The sequence below is a fragment of the Capricornis sumatraensis genome, chromosome 8 (assembly GCF_032405125.1).
Source record: "Capricornis sumatraensis isolate serow.1 chromosome 8, serow.2, whole genome shotgun sequence".
NCBI lineage: Eukaryota > Metazoa > Chordata > Mammalia > Artiodactyla > Bovidae > Capricornis > Capricornis sumatraensis.
Window position 1 is genome coordinate 73,891,906 of NC_091076.1, and position 12,510 is coordinate 73,904,415.

The following is a 12,510-nucleotide window of genomic DNA, read 5'->3' on the forward strand; positions in this document are numbered from 1 at the left end:
ATTACTCAATAAACTCATTCTATTGTTGTTTTCTTAAATTAGCCAATCTGTTTGTGTTGTTAGCCAGCAAAGAAGCCTGACACATAGAACTGTATATTTATATACAATGTTTTTGTTTTGCCATAAATGGGATTATACTACATATATTGTTCTGCAATTTAATTTTTTTCAGTTACTTACATGTCTTGGAGATTTCTCAGTGTCAATACTTCTATTGACCTACCTCATTCTTCTAGATCTCTTTCTTGGGGTATGTGTCTATGTGTCTGTGTATGTATTTAAAAACTAGTATTACTCTATACATATGGTTTTATTATCTGCTTTTTAAATTTAAAAAACTATCCTAATCATATTTCTATGCTCATGTATGGATGTAAGTTATGAGTTTTAATGGATGACTACTATGTCATTGCCTGGATCTAAGTTAATCTATTTACCACTTCCTTAATGGTGGCTGGGTTGTTTATACTTTTTTTGTTATTATAAAAAAAGCAACAATGAATATCCTGGAATAGACACATAGTTGTGCATTTAACCCATTTTTCCTTTAGGATAAATGCCCAGAATTAGCCCTGCTCGTTTATAGTTGTATACATTAAATTTTTTTAAATGATTAATTTTTAATATGTATATATATGCCCATGATAAAAAGTTCAAACTAAACAAACTATTTAGAGTATCAAGGGAATTAATACTAGGAATGCAACATTGGTTTAACATTTAAAAAAATGTAATTCATTTTATTAGTAAAATAAAGGAGAAAATGATATGATTATCTCAATAGATGCCCCAAAAAAGCATTAATAAAATTCAAAACTATACACTAATGATTTTTAAAAACCTCAGCAAATTAGAAATGGAAGGGAGTTTTTAAATCTGATACAGAGCATCTGAACCAAACTTCAGCTGACATGGTACTTAATAGTGGACCATTTTCCCCTAATAGTGGAAACAAGCCATAATGATTAGACAGAAGTAAAACTGTTATTATTTGCAGATGACATGATTGTGCATGTTGAAAACACTATGGAATCTACCCAAAAAAAGCCCTACTAGAACTAATAAATGAATTAGCAAGATTACTAAACACAAGATCAATATATACAAATCAGTTACATTTCTGTATACTTACAGAGGAACTGTTCTACAATTAACAATTGTAAAACAAAACAATATTTACAATAGCATTAAAAAACATCATATGGGGACTTCTCTGGTGGTCTAGTGGTTAAGACTGTGCTCTCAGTGCAGGGGGTGTAGGTTTGATTCCTGGTCAGGGAACTAGGATCCTGCATGCAGCCTCCCAAAACAAAAACAAACACAACAAAAACATGATGTGGAAAAATAAATCTAATGAATCTGATGAAAGATATGTAATTTCCTCTAACTGAAAACTACTGAGAGAAGTTGAAGAAGACACAAATAAATAGAGATACACACCATTTTTTATAGGTTGGAAGACTAATATTAAGATATCCGTTCTTCCAAATTTTGTATATATTTTGATGCAATTCCAACCAAAATCTCATCTAAGATTTTGTTAATTTTTAAAATATTATTTATTTATTTACTTATTTATTTGACTGCTCTAGATGTTAGTTGTGGCATGTAAAATCTTTAGTTGGAGCATGGAGGACCTTTTTAGTTGTAGCATGTGGGACTGAATCCAGCACTGGACCACCAGGGAAGTCCCCAATTATATAACATTCTTTAAACTGACACTTTAGGGAAGTAGCTGTAACAATAAAAGAGCAACATGGAGGGTCCTCTTATTGATGGAAATGTATCAATGTCAATATCCTAGTTGGGATGTTATACTATAGTTTTGCAAGATGTTACCATTGGAGTAAGGGGTAATGGTGTAAGGGATCTCTCTATTATTTCTTATAACTATGTGTCAATCCACAATCATTTCAAAATAAAAAGTTTAATAAAATATTTAAAAATAATGAAGGATTGTTCTATCCAAAATGCCAAGACTGAGAAACACTAAATGACAGGCAATTTAGCAACCACTGAAAGATGGTGCTTTTGTAGCACAGGGAACTCTACTCAATACCTATTCTTTGGAGGGAATGATGCTAAAGCTGAAACTCCAGTACTCTGGCCACCTCATGCGAAAAGTTGACTCATTGGAAAAGACCCTGGTGTTGGGAGGGATTGGGGGCAGGAGAAGAAGGGGACGACAGCGGATGAGATGGCTGGATGGCACCACTGACCCGATGGATGCGAGTCTGGGTGAACTCCGGGAGTTGGTGATGGACAGGGAGGCCTGGCGTGCTGCGATTCATGGGGTCGCAAAGAGTTGGACACGACTGAACGACTAAGCTGAACTGACTGATATGGGAAAAGAATCTAAGAAGGAGGGGCTATATGTATATGTATGACAGTCACTCTGCCCTATAGCAGAATCTAATACAACATTGTAAATCAACTATGTGTATGTGCTCAGTTGCTTAGTCACGCCCCAGTCTTTATGACACTTGGGACTGTAGCCCACCAGGCTGCTCTGTCCGTGGGATTTTTCAGGCAAAAAAACTGGAGTGGGTTGCTAATTCCTCTTCAGGGGATCTTCCCTACCCAGGGATCGAACCTGCACCTCTTATGTTTCCTGCACTGCAGGCAGATTCTTTACTGGCTGAGTTGTCAGGGAAATCAACCATACTCCAATAAAAATTAATTTTGAAAAGACTGTGTTTCAAAGACTGCTTAATGACATGGGAAAATGTTGATTTTTTTAACCTTCAATTAAAAATGATTAAGATTCAAAACTTCATTTAAACCAATTTTGTAAAAAATATGACTTACATTTCTGCAAAAAAAAATGGAAAGGTGAATACAATTTTTTCACTGTGGTTATATCTGAATTGTGGGATTACTTGTGACTTTCTCTTTACATGCTTTCTGAACTTTCCGTTTTCTTTTTGTTATGGCATAAGTCATAAAGAAATGAAATCAAGAAATAAACATATATCTAATGACACAGAAAAAGGTAGACTCACAAATAAACATGTGGAGGTTTGTGGGACAAATGGACCTTCTGTTCTATATGAATTACTATCTCATCTGTGAGAGTGCTCCCATTAACCTGTCTGCAGTCTTAGAATATGCACAGGTGTTTAAAACAATCTCCAATTCATAAGGAAGACGTTTGGAACAAAATTTTGCATACTTTTAAATATACATGTGTCAAAAGTGATTATACAGAAAAGAATATTATCTTTATCTAAGGACTGTGCCCTGTGGTCCAGGAAAAAATAGAAAGTTCTGGATACGTAGCTGCAATCTGTTCACTTTAAAGAAAGATGGAGTAAATGTACTAAAATTTTTTTAAGTGAGGAAATACAGAATTCCCTGGCAGTCCAGTGGTTAAGACTCATTATTTTCCCTGCCATGGGCTGGGGGTCAGGGGTTAAGTTCCCCAGTCAGGGAACTAAGATCCCACAAGCCGGGCAGCACAGCCAAAAAAAATAAAATAAAATGAAGAATCTTGTATGAGTTCTGAATGCTGTCACAGATGCACAGTGACATGACAGACATTTCGTCCTGTCGGTATAGTATGTCAGAGGGGTGTCCGTGTGTGCCCCCAAACTCCTATTTCAAACAGGGAAATTCTGCTTTAGTTTACATGTATATGTGCATTCTCTACCATATTTTGTTTGAGAAAAAAAAAGCTTTGGAAAAAAGAAAGCATAAAGATCATGATGTAGGGTCTGTCTTGATGTAACTTAGGATTAGTGGTTTTTCCTGGACCATCATTTAGAGACCTGGAACTCAGTTCTGCCTTTCTTTGCCCTGTCAGTAGGGGAAGAAGGGACAGTAGGAAGAGCATCTGGGAGGGGGAAAGAGGACACCATTGAAAAGAGAAAAGTTCTCTCTGGAAGATGAAGGTTATTGGTTTATGGTCAGTGCGTGCTCGCTCGCTCAGTAGTGTCAGACTCTTTGCGACCCCATAGACTGTAGCCGGCCAGGCTCCTCTGTCCATGGGAGACTTCACACAAGAATAGTGGGTGGGTAGCCATTCCCTTCTCCAGGATACCTTCCCTACCCAGGGATGGAACCCGGATCTGCGTTGCAGGAGGATTTTTTTACCATCTGAGCCACTTGGGAAGGCCCTTATGGACTTCACAAAGACAACTATAAGCATCCCATTAGCAAACTAGTGATCAAAATACTTGAAATCTTCCAGTCCATACATTTCTACCTTCTTCCCTCTCCAACCCTTCACCCTCCTCCTATCCCTCTCTCACATACCCATACACTCCTTTTCATCTACTCTGGAAATACTTGTTTCCAGAACTTGCTTGCCTTCCACACTTATAATTCCATGCCTTTGCTTAAACCACTTTTTACCCCAGGATTGTCTTTCCTTCAGACCTGTACTGTCCAGTATGATAGCCACGGGTCACATGAACTACTAGGCACTTGAAATGTGGTTAGTGTGGACTGAGATATGTTGTAAGCATAAAATACACACTGGAGGGAATTCCCTGGTGGTCCAGTGGTTAAGATTCTGTCTTCCAATGCAGGGGGTGTGGGTTTGATTCCTGCTTGGGGAACTATGATCCCACACGCTTCATGGGCCAAAAAACCAAAACATAAAACAGAAGCAATACTGTAATAAATTCAGTAATGACTTAAAAAATGGTTCACATGAAAAAAATCTTTTAAAAAATATTCACTGGATATCAAAGAGTACAAAGAAAATACAGAAATTAATTTCACCTCCTTAAAGTTTTTAAAATGTGGTCACCACAAAATTTAAAAAATATATATATGGACATGTTACCTCAGCGTTTGTGAGCCCTAGTATTTTAATCAGAATTATACCAACTTCAGTGAATTTTTAGGGCAAATGTGTTTATTAGGAAAGACTATTTAGTCCAATTAATTATCTGATCTATTCCCTACTTTGCATAGTTAAACCACTTCCAATTTTTCTATTTTCACTTTTATTTTAATAAAATTATCTCCACTGGGGAAAAATTCTAGTAATTTTACAAAGGAAATTTGATTTACTTATCAGGGTTTTTCTTTCCGTCTCTTGTTTATCTTTTCCTATGAGTATCCTTTTGTGGCCATGATTTTCACTACATGCAATTCTCTTGGGTGCAGTTTTAGCCATCCTGGGTATCTGCTATACTATGGTTAGTCATTCAATTGTGTCTGACTCTTTGCGACCCCATGGACTGGGACCCACCAGGCTCCTCTATCCATGGGGATTCTCCAGGCAAGAATACTGGAGTGGATTGCCACGCCCTCCTCCAGGGAATCTTCCCAACCTAGGGATGGAACCCAGGTCTCCCGCATTGCAGGTGGATTCTTTACCATCGGAGCCACCAGGGAAGCCCATTCTGTGTATATGTCATGTAAATTATTTCTACTAGTAATATTCATTTTAACTGGATCAAGGACCATTCATGAGAAAATAGTGGGAGATCTCAAATAATCCAGGATAGTTCTACTGTCAAAGGTTGCTTGACTGCATTGCTTGCCCAGTTTCTCCAGAACTTTTAATTACTCCATGCCTTTGGTGAGCAAAAATCATATGGCAGGGGGGACTTCACTGGCGCTCCAGTGGCTAAGACTCCACGCTCCTAATTCACAGGGTCTGGGTTTGATACCTGGTCAGGGAACTAGATCCCAAATGCCACAACTAAGAGATCCCACATGCTGGGTTGAAGATCCCATGCACCCAAATAAATAAAATAAATATTGAAAGGGAAATAAATATTTTAAAAAACCAAAGGGCAGGGTCAAAATATCCTAAGAGTCTTTTTTCTTTTAAAGATACAAACTAAACTGTCAATTAGTAAAATAATGTGATAAATGAGTAAAATAATGTGGTATTCAGAATGTGCTTCAAAATATGAAGGGGAAATGAGTGTGTATAAATGAAATAAGAACAATATTAGCCATAGTTTATAACTGTAGAGCCTGGTGACAACTATATGAGGGTTAATATACCATTATGTCTTTTATATATTTGAAAATTTACATATTAAAAAAGTAAGATAATATGTAAAAAGGTAAGGAGTTTTTCAAGTCTTTATGGTCAGAAGACATAATCAAAATGTGTTCTTTTTTTGGGTCCTTACTTTTATCAACAGCTTCTAAAATGAAATCCAAACTCCTTACTATGTTCTCAAGGCCCTGGCCTATCTAATTCCTACCTGTCTCTGTGATCTTCTCTCCTGCTACTTTCTTCTCTGGACTCTTCAGGGAATAAAACGCGAAGGGTGTCAACCTAAAAAGATGCACAAAGTGAGAGTTGTGAGTTAAGTTTTATTTGGGGCAAAATGAGGACTGCAGCCCGGGAGACAGCACCTCAGATAGTTCTTAGGAACTGCTCCAAAGAGGTAGTGTGGGAAGGTCAATATAAAGTTTTGGCAAAGGGGGAGATCAGTTCAATCAAGTGCTTACTTTATAAGAGATTTCTTCTAGTCATGAGGAGCTGATATCATCATGAAGAGATTTAGTGCTTTTCTAGATATGAGGACCATAAAGAAAGCTGAGCACCGAAGAACTAATGCTTTCGAACTGTGTTGCTGGAGAAGACTATGGAGTCCCTTGGACAGCAAGGAGATCAAACCAGCCAATCCTAAAGGAAATCAACCCTGAATATTCATTGCAAGGACTGATATTGAAGCTGAAGCTCCAATACTATGGCCATCTGATACAAAGAGCCAGCTTATTGGAAAAGGCCCTGATGCTGGGAAAGACTGAGGGCAGGAGAAGGGCTTGACAGAGGATGACCTGGTTGGATGGCATCATTGACTCAGTGGGCATGAGTTTGAGCAAACTCCAGGAGATAGTGGAGGACAGGGAAGCAATCCATGGAGGTCACAAAGAGTCAGACATGACTGAGCAACAATGACGGATATGAGGAGATGCAAGGATTGGGATCATGAAAGCAGTTCCTGGAAATATCTAACTTTCTAAAGACCTGTTCTACTAGCTTCCTTGGAGCACAGGGTGCCTCACTCTCCACCCTGGACTCCCTTCCGGGCATGTTGAAGGTCAACAGCTGTTGCAGCACAGGGTTTAATCTCCACAGAGGCAGATGGCAAATGCCCCTGGCAAGCGCCAGTTTGTAATTGACAAGGGCATGCCCTGGACCATTGCAGTCGAGGACTCTTTTCTCACCCTCATTCCATTCCACCTGCCAGGACTTTCTTTAATTTCCTGGGACACAGCGACCATTTTCCTGTCTCAAGGTCTTTGTCTTTGTTCCTTAATCTAGAATGTTTTACCTACATAAGTCTCTCACTCATTCCTCTGACATATCTTCTCTTACCACCCTCCCTCATGTGATCCTTTCTATTTTTCTCCATCCCAAAGTTGTTTATTGCCTACATAGCTTTGTCATCCTTTTTTTTTTAACTTTAGGGTTCACTTAAAATTTTTTTTTAAATTGGAGGATAATTGCCTTATAATGTATTGGTTTCTGTCATACAACAACATGAATCAGTCATACATATACATATGTTCCCTCCTTCTTTTTTTTTCTCTTTCTTTTTTTTTAGTACTTTTTTTCTTTCTTTTTTTTTTTTTTTGTCCCCTCCCTCTTGAATGCCCTCCCATCTCCCACCTCATCCTATCCCTCTAAGCTGTAAGAGCTCACCAGGTTGAGTTCCCTGTGTTGTACAGATTTCCCCTGGTTACCTATTTTACATATGGCAATGTATATATTTTAATGCTACTCTCTTGATTCATCCCACCCTCTCCTTCCCACCGTGTCAAGTCTGTTCTCTATGTCTGTGTCTCTATTGCTGTCCTACAAATAGGTTCATCAGTACCATTTTTCTCCGTATTGTCATCTTTTTTCTGTCTTCTAAAGAAAGAAACTCTGTGAATTCAGGGATTCTGTTTGTTGTATCCAGTGTGTATTTTCAGCATCCAGCACACAGTCTGGTACATAGAAGATACTCAGTTAAATATTCGTTGCATGAATGAATAAAAATTGTAGTCATTTTTAAAAGTTTGCTTTATATCACCTCCTTCATAAAGCTTTGAGTCCTCTAGGTGAAAATTAATTTTTTACTTTACAAGGTATACAAACAAGCATAAAGGGTAAGAAATTTGCCTGGTCTACTGTGGTGATATCTAGAATGAATTTGATGCATTTTTTGTATTATGTTAGCACTTTAACAATTATTATATATGTGTGTATGTATCATATGTATACATATATGTATACATATGATTTCAGATTATGAAGTACTGTTTCTAAATATTTCTTCTATGTCCAGGCTGTGAGTTTCACCTCCTTTCAGTTCAGTTCAGTTCAGTTCAGTCGCTCAGTCGTGTCTGACTCTTTTCGACCCCATGAATCGCAGCACGCCAGGCCTCCCTGTGCATCACCATTTCCCGGAGATCACTCAAACTCACATCTATCGAGTCGGTAATGCCATCCAGCCATCTCATCCTCTGTTGTCCCCTTCTCCTCCTGCCCCCAATCTCTCTCAGCATCAGAGTCTTTTCCAATGAGTCAACTCTTCCCATGAGGTGGCCAAAGTACTGGAGTTTCAGCTTTAGCTTCATTCCTTCCAAAGAATACCCAGGGCTGATCTCCTTTAGAATGGACTGTTTGGATCTCCTTGCAGTCCGAGGGACTCTCAAGAGTCTTCTCCAACACCACAGTTCAAAAGCATCAATTCTTCGGCACTCAGCTTTCTTCACAGTCCAACTCTCACATCCATACATGACCACTGGAAAAACCATAGCCTTGACTAGACGGACCTTTGTTGGCAAAGTAATGTCTCTGCTTTTGAGTATGCTATCTAGGTTGGTCATAACTTTTCCTCCAAGGAGTAAGCGTCTTTTAATTTCATGGCTGCAATCACCATCTGCAGTGATTTTGGAGCCTCAAAAAATAAAGTCAGCCACTGTTTCCATTGTTTCTGTAATTTGTTTCTGTGGCCTCCCAATGTTCATGACACATGAGGGTGTCATGATGCTGAGATGAAGAATGATTGGTTTAGTTGGACTTACCCTCACTGACATGTTCATGCTTTGGGGAAATGCAGGTACACAATTTTTTAGCCAAAAGGAGTCTTGCCCAGTTGGGTCATGGTTTTCTTTCAAATGGGACACATATGCCTGACAGACACTGATACATGTAACCTGTATGCCTGAAAGCTACCCTCTCACAAATTGCTAACTGCTTTCTATCAAGTACACACATACAACAATGTACGCTTGCCCATAAACAGAGGACAGTTTCATTCTCAACATAATGTTTTAACATCTGTGCCCACTGTAAACAGATTTTTGCTCTGGAGCTACTTTTAGAAGACATTTTGTCCTCTCTCCAACAGTAATATTTTTAGAGTGCTTCTTCCAGTCCGCTTATTTGCAGAATTGTTTAAACTAACACTAACTTTACTGCAGCAACCAAAACAAATGTTTCCATTTTGAAAATGTCTGCTGGAAAAATAAAGATTTGCAATTCAAATAAATGGGGAGATTGTTAGATTGTGGTAAGTAAAACGGATGTTTACACTTACTGTTTTTCAAGAAACATTACCCAAATTATTCATTATTAAATGTTTCCTGAATGGATGCAGTAGGTTCTGTAAAAGTCCTTCTTATGAATTATGATTAATAGCATAGATGGCCTAATTCTCCATTCTCAACAGACAAGTGTTTATTAAGATGAATCTATCACTTTAGAAACTGAAAAGAAAGTGCAGAGAACCAGAACACATCTCTCCATATTAAGTTAAGCACACACACAGTTTTCAGAAGAATTATAATCCAGGGACAGTTTTTACGCATTCCTCCTAAGTGAGTCTATTGTGTTTTGAAGGATTGCTATAAAACTAAAACCTGATCTCAATTTAATTCATAATTACATAATGTACATTTTAAAGTATTCTGATTACCTGAGTCTATGAGCTCAAAGTATTGGGGTTAGTGCTACCTATTTGTATTAAATCAGTGTTTATAAATGTGATTCTGATTTCTGGGCAATTTTGTTGGCTTTTAGATTATTCATTTAAGAAATAAAGAACTGATATACTCAGGTGATTAAATTTTAATACTGTGATGTCAGGCAATAACATGCACTTTAAAAGGTAAAAGTGAACTTAAGATGGATTCTTAGAACAAGGGATGTTAATTTATTTCAACTTTATTGACTGTTGCTGGATGTGGCACAGACCAAACTTTTGTGCCTCATTTTGTTGTCCTTGCCCAACCAGAGAATCCCAGAACTGTAATCCGGGAAAAGACATACTAGAAACCATTTGATTTCCTTCCCTGCCTTCAGGAAGGGGAGAACCCAAACCTTCCAGGCAATTCATTCATATTTTTCTTGAACATCTGCAGAGTTAAAAACTTAAAACCTTCTTAAAAGGAAACTTATTTTGCTATCAAGTAAAAGTAATTGTTACATGAGTTGCCTGTGACTCCCTACTAAAGCCATATACTATACACATGCAGCATTTCCTAATTCTCACAAAAGCTTTACAATTTATATGTCTATTTTACAGAGAAACGGGGCTAGACACAGTAATTTAACCAAGGCCACACTTCCTTTATGTTGCTGATCCAGGATACACATTCAGGTTCTGCCATTAACCCAGTAGTTTCTCAAAAGTAATGTATTTACCTGCAAAAGGAAAACAATAAAATCAATAAACACAAGCCTAAACCTATGATTCAGGCAAAGAGTTTCCTTGGACAATATAAATTAGTGATGAGATGATCACACTAGGTAACTCTTAATAAAAGAATATTCCACATAGGAAAATCTAGAACCTCAAATCTGGCCTCTTTTAAATCAAATGTTTGTGTGGAACACATTTGCCTATAAATCTCCAAGATTTCATCTGCCATCTATTTCATCCCCCCAAACAGTAAACACACACACACACACACACACACACACACACACACACACGACACACGTGAGCGCGCGCGCTCAAGCCTTGCAGGGATAAAGTTCCAGGTGTTTCTTTGGGCATCAGTTTCGAGACTTCCAGAGTCGCAGATGTGTGTATGCCTGCGTGTGACTAAGGAAAAGAATAGCTGAATCATATCTGAAAGCAAATTTTCTCAAATTAAAAAATCTCTAACAACCAGGCATCCCAGGAGGCTTTTAACCTCAACAGCTCTTCTCCCCAGACTAACCCAATCTACTCCCCCTCCCTCTCCCCGGTCCGTGAGAAATAAACCCGAAGGCCGAAGGTAGAAGGGGCGATATCCTGGCCCGGGCTCCGCTTTCTGAAGCCCACTGGGGCCCGGAATCCACGGTGCCAGATGGTCCCTGCTGTTGGCCGGGGAAAACGGAGAGCTCTCCGTTCGCGAGCAAGAGCAGGGCGTGGAGGTGAAGACAGCCGGAGTCACCAGGGGCCGCAGCAGTCAGACGAGGGTCTAGGAAAAGGTTACTGAGAGCCTTTGCACAGGTTGGAGAGGCGTGCTGAGCGAAAGTACCTCTTGCGCACACTTGTCCCCCACCCCACCTCCCTACATCGCCAAGCAGCATCAGCCCGCCATCCTGCTAAGCGGAAGGCAGCCCGGCTCAGGGCCGGGCCCTGGCCCGCGCATGCGCCGCAGCCCTTCCTCCGCTCCCGGCCCCCCTCCCCTCCCTCTTCCCCGCGGGTCTGGGGCGGCGGCGGCGGCGGCGGCGGCGGCGGCGCGGTGACGTCAGGGCGTTGGGGCAGCTCCTGTGACAGACGGAGCTGGAGCGGCGGGGCGGCGGCGGAGTCCAGCGGCCGAGATAGCGAGTGAGCGAGCGGACGAGCAGCGACCCCGGGGTCCAGGGAGCGAGAAGAAGAAGGAGGGGAGCGCTCGGGCGCGAGCTCAGAGCCATCGCGAGCGCCGGGCTTAGGCTCGAGCCCCGGAACGGCTGAGGAGCCCGCCCGCTCCCCTCCCCTCCCCCTCCCCGGGACCGGGCCCAGCGCGCCATCCTCCCCCTCCCTCCTTCCCTCCCTCCCTCCTTCCTCCCTTCCCTCTCCCTCTCCCCCTCCCCCGCCGGTGGATGGGAGTGAAGGACGGAAGAGGCCCTGCGGAGGCGGCGGTGCAGCGCTCCGGTAAGGCGGGCGAGGGTCTGCACCCTCCCTTATGTCTTCTCCACCGCGCTCGGGCGGCTGCGGGCCGGGCCCGGCGGCCTGACGATGTGGCTGCGCCGGTCCCCTCCCTCCCATTCTCCCCTCCCCCTGCCGCCGCCTCCTCCTCCTTCTTCTTCTCTCCTCGCTCTCAAAATGGCGGCCGCGACGGCCGTTGAGTGAGAGACACGGGAGGAGGGGGGGGACAGGCCGGGTAGGGCGCTGCCCTCGCTCCCCTCCTCCCTGGCCCGGGTTTTGGGGGTGCCAGGGCCGCCGCGGCTCCACCCGCGGCCTTCCCCGGGAAGGGATCGCCTTCCTCCCTTGGTGACTTAGCAAGAAAAGTATTCTTGGGTAGGAAGGGCGTGGAGAGCAGGTCGCTCTCAGATCTTGGGGAGAGGGTTCGGCTCTCCTCTCCCTGTCCGCGGAAGAGAAGCTCCGCAGTCCCCACCCCACCCCG

At 41.5% G+C, this 12,510-nt stretch overlaps 1 protein-coding gene across 2 annotated transcripts in view; it reads left to right on the forward strand.

The window, feature by feature from the left end:
* Positions 1–11,697: 11,697 nt before the first annotated feature.
* PAFAH1B1 (platelet activating factor acetylhydrolase 1b regulatory subunit 1) overlaps positions 11,698–12,510 on the forward strand; it is a 66,132-nt gene continuing 65,319 nt past the window's right edge. The window contains exon 1 of one of the 2 annotated variants that reach the window (XM_068976411.1): positions 11,698–12,038. The gene's annotated coding sequence lies outside the window, so the exon portion shown is untranslated. The remainder of the gene's footprint in view (positions 12,039–12,510) is intronic. The other variant, XM_068976412.1, reaches the window with a different exon arrangement.